Raw genomic sequence first — 13,551 nt, forward strand, 5'->3', positions numbered from 1 at the left:
ATGGATTCTGAACTCATATTATAATGGATTCTAAACTTATATTCTGATGAATTCTAAACTCATATTTAATGAATTCTAAACTCATATTCTAATGGGTTCTAAACTCATATTCTGATGAATTCTAAACTAATACTTTTATTCTAATTGCAATTAGTTATATGGTTATAATAATTTTTACAACTGTTTCATTTATTTTGTTTATTATTTTAATCAATATTTTATAAAACTTTAATAAAATAAAATATTAAAACACAAGAATAATTATTAGATAATCATGTCAAATATTACAAATGTATTAATAGCAATTACAAACTGTACATTACTAAACATTCTGGACACGACCATTCAAGACATTTTCCAGCAGGCCTTGACAAATACCATGAAACCAATCTTCACAGTTGTTACACTGTACTTTATCCCTAAATCTATTAATATCAGTTTTCTATTATAATGATTATTTCATACTTCAACTCAATCATAATAAATTTTAATTCAATAACTATTCTATTATTAATAAAAGTTCTTAATGAGACAGTAATTTTTAAAAAAACATTAAACCATACATGAGACTTAAATGACTGATTAAATAGACTTTAGATTAATTACCAACTGACTTACCTTTTTTTTGTCAAATTTGTCTAAAGGCACCCACAACTGCCTACAAATACAATGTAAAGAAAACACTTTTTCCTTGCAAAACTTTACTGATTTTGTAATCTTAGGAAAATCACTTAAATGATTTTCTGTAATGTTTTTAAGTGCTTTCTCTCATCATATATGAATCAAATACAACAAAAGAAGGATTTGAGCTAGTGCAAGCAAAAGCTAATGCAAATAAACCACAATCGACACCATTTATTTGCTGCTGCACTGGCAAAACACGTACCGTTAAAATATCTTTGGAACAGTTCACAATTGAACAAATTTGTCTGATAACATGCTTATTTATGTTAACATGAAACATACTATCTAAAACACATACCTCATCTTTAGCACATTTAAAAGTGCTGATTGTCAGCCAGTGTAAAACACCATCATGCAAAACTTATATAAATGATTCATTAACAACTTTAAATGAGTAAATTTGTCCCAGAACTGGATCTTGTAACCCGCAAACATTTTTTATCATTTTTTGAACTGTGTGAATCACGTTGTCTGATAACATCTGTTTGGCTGAAATATCTTGCAAATCAGCTGCAGTAAGCTTAGATGTTAACAAGATGTCCCAATTTTGTGTAAAAAATTGATCCTCATTACTAAATGAAATTTCAGCTGGATAGATAGTGCTAGATAAAAGATAAAACTTAAAAAACTTTGAAAATACAAAAATGCAACACCAAACTATAGATGTAACACTTGCAAGTAAACATTTAATTTCAAAATAGGAAACTTGTTGAAAAACAAATATCTGACTGCACATCATTGAACAGTTTTTTTACATAAAACTTGATTACCTTTGATCGGATATTAAATTCATAGACTTCTTATTTAAACAGCTTTTGCAAAACCAAGCTTTGCTCTTTGGAGCAGCTTTTAAACCGACACACTTTCTGTCAAACCAACTTAGACAATGATCGCAACATATCACTAATGTGTCACAGAGTTCGTTGTCACAAGCTTGACACAGCCAAAGGTTCCTTTGCTTGATTATTTCAAGCTTACTAGTCAGATATGACCTAGGAACCGAAGAAAAATACTTTCTTACTCTTTTTATTTCAACTGGCTCATATGTCACTTTTGTTGGAATTTTTAGCCAAGGTAGAATATAAACATGTCTGCGCTCATTTTCTAATACTCTTATGGTAACAATTAAATCCGAAAAAAATGTAACCATCCCAGAGTGTTTGGATATGACACTTTTTAACTTTTGGTTTTCATTTTCAACACGGTTTGTTGTGCTGTTCATTAGATTTAACTTTTTCTTTTTAAACCTTCAACCCACTGCATTCTTATGCACTGCCAACATACATTAAAATAGTCTATGACAGGCTCCAATTTAAGAGCCTTGAGATCATCATAATGCATATCATAGGCAACCTCATTGTCAGAGTAAACTAGTTGTTGCAGAATTTCTAAGACAAGAAGTCTCTGCTCTGTCTTTATATCCATTTTTTCAATAGTTATTTCCCTGCGAAATGTGCGCAAGGTGTGAAAAAGACATAATTGAAGAGAAGCATCTGGAATTTTCTCACTAATCACATCTCTCTCAACCATATCTTTGTCTGTCACAACCACTTGAACACCACTGGTATCGTTATGCTTTTTAAAAATGGTTGTTAATTCCTCTATGGTTACTTTCTCCTTAGTCCTTAAATTAGTCCTTCACCATTTCCATCGACACACATTAAAACATAAAGTGGCATACGCGAGTTGTTAAGCTTGTATGTTGCATCAAGGAGAAGCAGTTCAGGATGAAATACAAATAACTTTATCATCTTGTTTTCCTGATAATACAATGCCTGAAGTTGATTGTCATTATTAATAACAACCTCTGTAACAGAATCCTTCTGTTTAAGCATTTTACTTAACAGAGTTGTTAAATTGTTATCTTCCTGATTTTTAAGAGCTTGATTTACATTTTGAATATCCTTAAGTGTAATAACTTTCCAGTAGATTTCATCATATGTTACTGTATCAACTTTTTGTTAGCTTTTACAGAAAGCATATGAGTCATTTCATTTTTTTCATCTACATTCAATTGACGTTGACGTGGGAGATGCATAAATGATTCCTGCAACAAATTTATTTAAAATTATTTTGTAATACATAATATCACTATTTTATAAAATTATTACAAGCAAATTACCTCTGTCATACAATGAGAGTGTTCTTCAACCAATTTAACAACTTGAAGTTTCTTTCCATCATCACTCAGTTAAAAGTTAAAGCATGCTTTGCAATTTTGTCGGAATGTTCTGGAAAAGTAAATAGTTTTTTTGTTTGTTTTGTTTTTATCTAAGAATGTACCGAATGTATCGAAAAAAGTTGTGACATAATCAATTGCCTCACCTTTATAATATTGATTTCTTTCTAGACGACTATTTAACTTTTTACATATACCTTTTAAAATCCTATAGCTTTAATTCTATTTTTCCTATTTTTCATCTGAGGCTGACGAGTTCGAGTTGAATGAAGGTAATTAGACTTTTTCTATTCATCGCCATATATGAATTTAATACATAAAAGTAGATACAAAATTAAATAAGTTAAGCATACCTTTGCTTTAGTCTTGCAACAGCGGTTGATTTAAACTTCTTCCCACCTTGAATGCAGTTGAACCCTATTTCTCCATACGTAAGGCAGTCAGGAATATCAAGATATCTTTTTGATGGAAAATGTTTTTTGAAACCGGATATAGTTCTTGTATTTCTTTTATAATATTGGACATGATATTTTTTCATGTAATTTTCTAAAGTATCCTGGATTTCTTTAAGTGAAGTAAATTGGTCACCCACATGAAATTCTGATGCCATCTTGAGAGTTACTAACGCGACGTATAAAAATTACACTTTTTACGGCGAAATTACACGACGTACAGAAATTGCACTTTTTACTGCGATCACGTGGTACAATCGCCGGACAAATAGTGCTAAAGATATTCGTCCTGTTGCCGGACGTCTAGACACTTAGTTAATAAAAATTTTAATAATTGTCTTTAATAAAATGGGAAATTAATGCTTATTTCGATATGTCATTCTACTACCGTCATATTAAATTTTTTAATATGACGGTAGTAGAATGAAATACCGAAATATAACTCGGTAGTGACGCTAGATTAAAATTTTTTTTCTTGAAAGTACGGTATTGTAAATAAAAAAATATTGCTTGAACTTACGGTTGTGTAGGTGGTCAAAACACTGTATTTAATGAGGGTTCGAGAGTTCGGTAGCACTACCGCTGTACCTTAGTCTATAAATTTTAATTTTGTTATAAAGTTAATAAAATTATGATTAACAACAGCAAATAGTTTAACAAGAGAATATTCTTTTTTAAAAATCCTAAAATACATTCATGCTAAAAACTGTTTTTGAAAATAAATTATTTGGATAACATGCTTCAAAAATATATTCTAGTTATAATAAATAACGATCAGACGACTTGAAAATGAATATTATTTACTTGGCCAAAGTTACCCCAAAAGAGTATAAATCTACGGGGTAACTTTGAACACCCTGTAAAAAAACCAGAATGTTGTTACTTGAGCCAAAAACTTTTCGCTCAGTTTTATCTAAACGTTTGTCTTTAAAACAGAAGAAAAACTGAGTTGTTTACTATCATTTTTATCTTCGCCCAAACAATAATTTATTTTACAGTTTTTGATTGTGTTTTACCAAGATGTAGCTTTCATTCTTTTTAACTTATACCAAAGAGCATTTGCAACAAACTTCAGATCAAAATATAAGTAAAAAAGATTTAATTTACAATTAAAACAAAAATAGTAAAACGTTACTTAATTGTTTAAAAGTTACAGATGTTTAATGAATATTTTTAAAAATGGCAAAAGTTACCCCGCTGGCCAAAGTTACCCCGGTTTACGGTAATACAGCAGAATCTCTCTAATTCGAATTTAACGGGGGAAAAAAAAGTTCGAATTGGAGAGATTTTCGAATCATAGAAAGTTGACTTTTTTTCAAATATTCTGGTCAAAGTACATTTGAAATAGAATGTAATGAAATAAACAAACAAATAATGATTCTTAGGCCTAAATACAATATATACTATGTGTTTTAAACTTTTAGATTTTCAAAAAAAAGTCAGTAATTGTAGATTGTCTTTTTGAGGCTTTTAAACCCATTTCAATGACACAATTTGTGTCTTTAAGAGCCTTCGTCAAATCATCTCCAAAGCTAGAATAAAGACTGTAATTCTCGAGAACAGTGATAGCATGCATCGCTTCGTTCAGACTTGGTTTTGTAGCATTGTCACAAACACCAACGCACTCATCATCGGATTCCTCTTCAGTTTCAATAGCATTATGCTCAGAAACTTCTGCAATGATGTCCTCATCTGATGGTTTGTTGGCAATTCAAACATCGAAATCTATGTCTACTAACTCGTCGGCTATGAGGTTAAAATCTGCATCGAATTTTGTTTTTAACAATTCGAGATCATCTCATAAGTTTTCCATTACAGTCTCATCTACATCTAAGCCACAGAAAGGGTTGTTTTCATCATTCACATGCTTTTCCACTGCTTCTAATGATATTCCTGATTTTTTTAAACAATTTATGAAGGTTTGATCTGGAATGGAATTCCATGCTTCTGTCAGCATAAACATACCAGTTAAGGTAGAAAACTTAAGCATCTTGTTCTCTTTTTCTAAGGTAGCAGTTTTCTTTTTCACTGCAAGGGAGCGATGTTTGGCTTTAAGAGATCGGATAACTCCTTGATCCATAGGTTGGGTGATCGAAGTTGTATTCGGTGGAAGAAAGATAAGCTCCACCCAATCAAGTTTCTGCACGTTAGGATGGGCAGAACAATTATCTATTATTAAAGCATTCTCCCTTTTCTGAAAACTAAACTTTAGGTCAATTTCTTTAACCCACTCCTCAAATAATACTTTCGACACCTTTAAAACATCTAGGAGACTTCGATTTTCCAATTACAAACATTGAAAGTCTTTCTCTTTTAATATTAACTGCGGCCATCCCAGTCAGGAGAACTTTACTATGCTTGCCTCCTACGCACTTTTCATTTTTTAAATGTAAACTTTTGTCAGACAAACATTGGTAGAAAAAAACGAATTCATCGGCATTAAAAGTATTTTAAAGTGGATATCGAGAGAGAATTGTAGGCAGTGTGGTTTCGAGCAATGGAGCGATCATCTGATCGTTAACAGACTTTGCCTCTCCAGAAATGGTTTTGAAAGATATACCATATCTACAAAAAAAAAAGTTATAATTGCTTTGACGTAACTTATACGTGCGATACGTGCGTTTGAATCTATTATCAAGGTCTTTGCAAGTTTCCAGAATATCTAATTCTGGAAAATATTTACTTTACTTTTTTAAAGCAATTAAAGAAAAAGCTGAGAATTAAAAAACTGGTGAGAATCAAATAAGAAATTATTTTACTTTTTCTTAAATTGTCTAGCCATCCCTCCGAAGCTTAAAATTTTCGAAGCAAAACTCTTTCGCAAAATATAAAGCTCTTTCTTTTATCAGCAAACCACTGATTGGGACATTATCAGCTCTCATTCGTTTGAACCATTTAAGCACAGCTTTGTTGACTTTATAATACGTATCAAATTTCACCCGTTTAGCCAAATTTCCTTGACGAAAAGCGTCAAAGATTTTATCTTTATTTTTTTTCCAGGTTGAAAGATTGTTTGGTGAAATATCAAAGATTTTCGAAACCTCTTCATTTATTTTATCTTTCTCCAATTCCAGTAAAGTTTCGTATTTCAGCTTTAAATTGTTTTTTTTATGGAGTCTTTATGATGCCAAGATTTTTTTTTAAACAGAAGGAAAAAATCCACGCTAATTATTTAACAAAAAATCAAAACATTCGAAATTTGAAAAAAGAGTTCGATGTTTAACGAGCTTTTTATAGAACAAAAATTTAGAAAGTTTGATTTACAAAGAGAATCTTACTGACAGGTCTGAAAAATCCATTCGAATTGTAGAGGTTTTCGAATTATAGACATTCGAATTATAGAAAGTTAAGCAAAAAAGTTTATTAAGTGCATTTCACGGTGACTTTACATTTAGTCGAACTATAGAAGTTTTCGAATTAGGGAGATTAGAATTAGAGAGGTTGTACTGTTTGTTTTGATAATTTATTTATTTTCGGTGAATACAAAGATTAAAATGCACTGCGGTTTTTTTCTATAGAGGGAACAGTCTGCAGGCGAAGCAATCGTGAAAGAAGCCATAGATGTCGAGGACAAACTTTCTGGTTCTGAGCAAGATGTCAGGGATACATCTTGTAGTGAAAAAGTTTGTATTTGAGACTTGGTGGTTAGATTTGGTGTTGCAGAATCCATCTCAGGTAATGACCTGTAGGTTGTTTCTGAATGCTCAAACATGCAATCATCAAAAACTTCAGGATTAGGTGGACTCATTCCCGTCTTTCTAAAACCATTTACAGCCGTCAACATGTTTGCAGAATTCAAATAAGCTCTTCCAAATTTCAAGTTCTGGAATCTGTTATTCAGTTACAACTCAAGGATAATGTGTATGTAACAAAATACGAACTTCAATTAAATAGTTGCTATTAAATGGTGCCATGAAGACGTCTAGTGGCTGAAGACGGTGTTAACAATGTGATGGAGAGCAAATAATATGACATAATTTTCACGTGCTTTCATTATAAGCTCCATATTTTTTGTATGTGTCATATGACCATCTAATAATACCAGTACAGGTCTTTTTTTTTGGATGGTATTACAAAGGACAGAAAATGTTTGAACCACTTCAAAAATATATCTGTTTGCATCGAACCACTACGGTGATACGAAGCAATAGTACCCGGAGGAGCTTTTTCGATAACAAGTACGTTCTTGGGAGTTCTAACACGGGGAAAAATAATCAAGGGGGGCACGTGTAGACCGGAGGCACTCATACAAATTTCAATTGTTATTGTTTTCCCTCATTCAGCTGATGTTAGAGTTCCAAAATGTCTTTTACCCCTCTTTGCAATTACTTTTGACACTTTTTTTTACTACTGAGGAAATTCCTGTCTCATCAACATTTATATACATTATTTGGAATTATAATATTTTCATCTATGCTTTTAATCAATAGTTCAAAAAATTTATTCACAGCGGGTCAGTTAAATCCCATCGCTTTAGTACCAGAAGTTCCCTCTGGCAAGAAATACCAAGATTGCGTATTTTTTTTACCCACTGGTAGCCTGACGTTCCTGTTTCTTTGTTAAAGTTATGTGGCATCTTGTTCTTTTCAGCTAGCTGAAATGCCGATTCTCGCAAATCTTTCATTTAACTGGAAACAAGCGACTCTCTAGAAAAATTAGGTATTTAACTAACTCTCGCTCTTGTTCAAGGGTAAAAACAGATTTAAAATTCCCAAGTTTTTTTACTGTACAACTACTTAAATTTAAACTCCCTTATTGAAGTCTTTTTATTCCGTCTCGCTGTGTCGTTGTTGGGATACAAAATGTTAACGATGCCTTCTTATTCTCTATTACTGATTCAATAGCTGCTTTCATGGAATTTTCTTCCAAGGATTGTCGATTAGTAAAATGTTTGCATTTTCTAACCATATAAAGTAACTGTATGATTAAAATAGTAATTAAAAAAATACCAAGTTATAAATACCATATGTTACGTTCTATATTAAGGAAAAAATATAGTAATAAAAATAATAATAATAATAATAATAATAATAATAATAATAATAATAATAATAATAATAATAGTAATAATAATAATAATGATAATAATAATAATGATAATGATAATAATAATAGTAATAATAATAATAATAATAATTATAATAATAGTAATAATAATAATAATAATAATTATAATAATAGTAATAATAATAATAATAATAATGATATAAATAATAATAAAAATAATGATAATAATATTAATAGTAAAAGTAATAGTAATAGTAATAGTATATCGTCTCAGGTTCAATGCGAGGGTCGTGCCGCTAATTCGAATTTTTATTCTTTTTCTAGGAAATTTAGTTTTTGTCCTCTAGATCGGTTAATCCAGCGTTTAAAATAAGCATACAAGCTTTGAGGTTTTATGTATCATTAGTTAAAACAGAGACTGATATTCAGATAGAGCTAAGAAAATAAGGCTAGAAAATAATCCGAGCAGATACTTAATAAAATCAAAAATGTTGAATTTCTATAAGTAACGAATATTAAAAGTAAGAGATTTAGGCGAGAAACACATTAAGAAAGATTAATAATAAAACGAATATTGACTCTACGCTAGAACTAAGAGAATCAGGCTAAAATCGCGCGGAGATAAGTCAATATTAAAACGATTATTGACACCAGGCTAGAACTAAGAAAATCAGGCTATAAATACACTAAACAAGAACTTGATCCGATTTAAAATTTCAATATTAAAACGAATATTGACACTATGTTAAAACTAAGATAGTAAGGCTAGAAAGACCCTAAAGAATCTTAATCTAATCTGAAATCCGAAATTAAAACGAATATTGACACATGTTTAGAACTAAGAAATTTAGGCTAGAATTGCACTAGGCAATAACTTATTCCACGTCAAAATGTCAATACTAAAGCGAATATGGACTCACTTATAGTACATAGAGAATAAGGCTAGAAATACTTTTAGGAGAATCTTAATTTAATCAGAAATTGGATCAGAGCCTTCCATTTTAAAAGAAATGAAAATATCAGGGATAATTTTAATAACTCTGACGTATTAGGTAATATTGATTGAGGAAGGGCTGTTTAACGATCTTGTGCGTGTGCGGCATTGAGGCATGGAAACTTTTTCATCTGCGTGAGTCTTTAATTTCTTCATCTGCGTGAGTCTTTAAATTACTCTGGACATCAACCGAAACATTTGTCAACAAATGTCCGAAAACATTATTACTAATCCCAATCTTAGGGCTCATGCTATTTCTTCCCTGAGGCGTTCACTGCTCAGTCTTGACCAAGCAACGCAAAACTATTTCCAAATAAGAGAAAAAAATAAGGCACCATTTTAGTAGGAAAATCTGATAATGTAAGTCCTTTTTTTCTAATTTGTTAACTTCTCCTTTTCATTCCTATGAAGTTGGTACTTTTTCTTGTTTAACAGGCAACAACCCAAGTACGTTTTTATTTCAGTCTTTTGTAAATACTCTTTGTTATAGATGCGATGAATTTATTTTTGAGAATATTTTGTTATTGCAACAATTGAAACAGCTCTTTGAAGATTGCACAAATCTCTGTACGGATATAAAATGTAAAAACCCGATAAAATTAGACGGTAGACCGGTTATCTTATCGATGAATGGTGAAACTCTTATAGGGGTTTTTAAATACCATCCGACTGAGTTTAAACCTTTCAAAAATATAGTTGATATGCTTTAAATTTTGATTAATGTTAATGAAGTAATCAATTAAATATTTTAGCAAATTCAAAATATGAAATGTTGCATTTGTATCATTATTATGAACACAAGGAAGAAACAATTTGTAACGATTTACATCTATTAAAAGGTTTTGAGTTAATTTACAACTTTTGTCTTTTAATACATGGTTCCTCTTCCTCTTTAACTGTAATTGCATAAGGTCCGTCAGTAAAATTGAAATCTGAAATCTTTTTTGTAATCCTTTTTTGTAAATCAAAACTGCATGTTTCTAACTAAATTTGAAATTAGTAAATGGCAAAATCTGCTTTTCAACATGAGCTGGATCAAAACTGAAATATAACGGTTTAATAGTTTGATTTCCCATAAATGGAGTGACAATAGATAATAAATTGAAGACTTCAGTGCTAAAAGTACTTAGGTCACAAAATACCCGTTTTGAGATAATGGAGTTCGAAAATTCTAACTAACACTGAAATGAGGCAATAAAAAGGAAACCATTCCTGACGATTTGGTTTTTTTATATAGAGAGTCGAATGAATATATAAGGGCATATCTCAGTCATAAACCCATGAATTACTTTGAGGTATTGACTATTTTTTTTTTTGGCTTAAGAACTTTTTGTCCATATTCAGTACTTTTTGCACCAAAATTCAAACCCATAGCTTATGTACTTTTTCAATAAAATTTTTATTCTGTTGTTTGGTTTTATTTTACAGGATAAGGTTGCTAACACCATGTTTTATATTCCTTAGTATGTTTTATTACAAATTAGTATCACAAAGCTATAAAAATAAAACATACAACTGAACTTTATTAAAATTCTAAATACAAAAAATCACTTCAACATCTTCAGTGTCCTAATAGAAATCTAACATTAACTGCCTAGCTGTTCTAACAGCCTAGGCAATAATGATCTAGAAATCGAGATTATTAGATCTAACGGCCTAGGTACTAATGATCTAGAAATCTAGATGTCTTTCTGACCAAGTGTTTTTCTGAATTTAAATACAAGTGTTTAAAACTAACATTACAATGTAATTATTGCCTCTAACATTCACTAATTTGATTTCTTTTCTTTTCCATTTTAATGGTGATGGCCTTCTTTTTTTTGCCTTAGGTTGATTTTCATCCATTTGTACATTTTCTCCGTCCGCCATTGTTTTAGGTTTAGATGATAAATCCAGCTGACCAAATGGAGCAAAATGATTGGATAAGCGAAGTTAAGAACTTTTAGCACCGAAACGTTGGACTTTTTGTTCACAAAAGTTGGTGTTTCTATTTTTTGGTTTTCTTAGAAAAGGGACTTAGGTACATAATTTAGCTTCCATATTTAAACAGTATATACAGCCTAATAGGAAAAAAGCAATGGCTTTTTTGTTTGATTTTCACAAAATATGACTTAAGTACCTTTAGTACTAAGTTCTTCAATTATTTATCTAAATTCTTTAATGTTAAATTCTTTGTACCAATAACTACCGATGCATCGTAATATGTTTTAAATTTTTGAAAGTAATAAATTCAAGCGGGTTCCAATAAAATATGTTAATCGAAATTTGCATTTATACCCACACAATTTGAACCGAATTATGGTGTGTCAGCTTCTACACATCCCTTTTCCGATGTCTGTTACAGGATATACTCCTTTAGTTTAAAGGGCTAAAACAGTCCTAATTTGATTTTGTGCGTATGCTTGTTCATTTAAAGCCCTTATTCTGAGCAGTGCTGTTGTTAGAAAACCTGGGGCTGATATCATGCATGAATCTGCAATGATCTGTATGTCTTGTTTCCTTATGTCTGTCGTCGGTCTCGGTAACGGTGGAAACGGGTTTTCTTGGCTGGTTTTTGTTGGCAATTTCGGATTGAAGTAAATTGGTTGGTTTAGTATGGCTTCGAAAGACTTCCCTATCGTTCTGATGTTTTTTGATGAACATTCCCAATTCTGTTGCAGGTCTTAGTTTGATTTTGGGATTGATGGTTTTTTTTGTCTTGTGGTGGGTTACAAAGGGCCATTTCCTTGTAAATTTGAATATTAAAAGTAAGTAATAAGAAAATTTATTTCAAAAGTACTCCTTAATCAGAATTCGTATAAATTCGCAAAAATGAAATAGATTCGTATTTTAATCCGAAAATAAAAATTTTTGACCACGATCCAAGCGGAAAGTACTGGACCAAATTATAATTCGAAAAAATTTCATTGCATTATTTTCTGACATAATTTTTATGTCTCTATTTGAACGAATTGAACAAGAATTATTACGGAAGGCAGTTAAGCGCGGTAATTAGTTACGAAAAGCAAGAACTCCAAGTGATTAAGATTTTTGCGCCAAACATTCTGAGCAAAATACATATTTTCGATGGTATTCCTGAATTTTCTCAAGAAACCAGCGGTACAGCGCAACTTGAGTTTTTCCATTTCATTACTTCGTATTCTTCATAAAGTCGATGTTTAATTTTGCTTTCGTTTGCTTTGAGGATTATAAGTACGTCGAGAGGTATGCTGTTGTGATAGGCTTTCATTCTATTATAATATATTCCAGTAAATAGAGCCTCTAAAGTAATATTGCTGAATTCTCTACCTGCTGTTTGTACGCATTTATACATCATTTGAACAATTATTTCGTTAGGCTTAAGGTATAGTAGGCATTTTGAGGCCCATCTTCTATTTTTCGTATCCATGCATGCTATACACTTTCTCACTGAGGAAGTGTATAGTTTTTAAAAAGGGATTTCGTTTGTTCTGTTGTTGGTCTTTCTTTTGTGTAGTTTGTTGAAATGGTTTTCTCATTCGCTGTTAGTAATCCCGGGCATGCTTTTTTTTTAGTTTCTTGAGCAGTTCCTGTGTTTTGTTTCCAAGCTTTTTTTCGATTTGCTTAAAAGGAGTTAAAGACTTTCAGTAAGACTTTCTTCACACTGATTTACAAATTGTTTGTAAAATGAGGGGGGAGTTATATGCATGGGTTTTTTTGTTTCTAGCGTGGGTTTATTTTGCTACGCATTCCTGGACTTATTTTGAATATACCACATGGCATCTTTCGACGGCCCTTTCCGTTCGTTTTTGTATAGCTTAGCCCCCCAGTTCGTTTGTATCACTTTTAGCTTTGCTGTTAGGTTTTTATGTACGGGTCTGCCCTTTTTGATTTTTTGTTAGCTTAACGCTCAGCTTAATTAGGGTTTACTTTTTCCCCAAATAAAATTGCTGATTCTCACTTTGATCTTATTTCGCTGCATGAGGTTGGGTAGGGGCGCAATTAAAGCGAGTTGCATGACTTCATGCAATTCCATTGTTTTTACCACGATCGTTTTGCCCTCATGTGAAAGTTTGCGCTTGCTCCATTGAATCATTATCTTTTCTAGTTTTTTGATGTTTGTTTCTCAGTAGAAGTTTCCTGAGTGAGTTGCAGAAGGTGATACTTAAGCTTTTGAAAGAGTTATTGTCCCAGTTAAAGTTTAGAAAGTTTTCTTTTTCTTCCAGACTATTTTTGCCGAGCCATATACTTAGGCATTATGCTCTATGGTGCGTCGC

At 31.4% G+C, this 13,551-nt stretch overlaps 3 pseudogenes across 1 annotated transcript; all 3 read right to left on the minus strand.

Annotated features, from left to right (window-relative positions):
• Positions 1–244: 244 nt before the first annotated feature.
• LOC145202570 (uncharacterized) lies at positions 245–3,514 on the minus strand (annotated as a pseudogene). Its single transcript, XR_016454163.1, has 6 exons — positions 3,217–3,514; positions 2,807–2,915; positions 1,455–2,731; positions 983–1,286; positions 619–658; positions 245–425 (listed from the first exon to the last, which is right to left on the minus strand). The product of XR_016454163.1 is annotated as an uncharacterized LOC145202570 (transcript).
• A 1,193-nt stretch (positions 3,515–4,707) lies between these two features.
• Positions 4,708–5,594, minus strand: LOC149885860 (uncharacterized; annotated as a pseudogene).
• A 1,148-nt stretch (positions 5,595–6,742) lies between these two features.
• Positions 6,743–7,563, minus strand: LOC149885861 (uncharacterized; annotated as a pseudogene).
• Positions 7,564–13,551: the final 5,988 nt, after the last annotated feature.

Source organism: Hydra viridissima, unplaced genomic scaffold (genome assembly GCF_058129835.1).
Source record: "Hydra viridissima isolate aposymbiotic clone 2 unplaced genomic scaffold, HvirCarnegie_v1 scaffold_7, whole genome shotgun sequence".
Taxonomy (NCBI): Eukaryota; Metazoa; Cnidaria; class Hydrozoa; order Anthoathecata; family Hydridae; genus Hydra; species Hydra viridissima.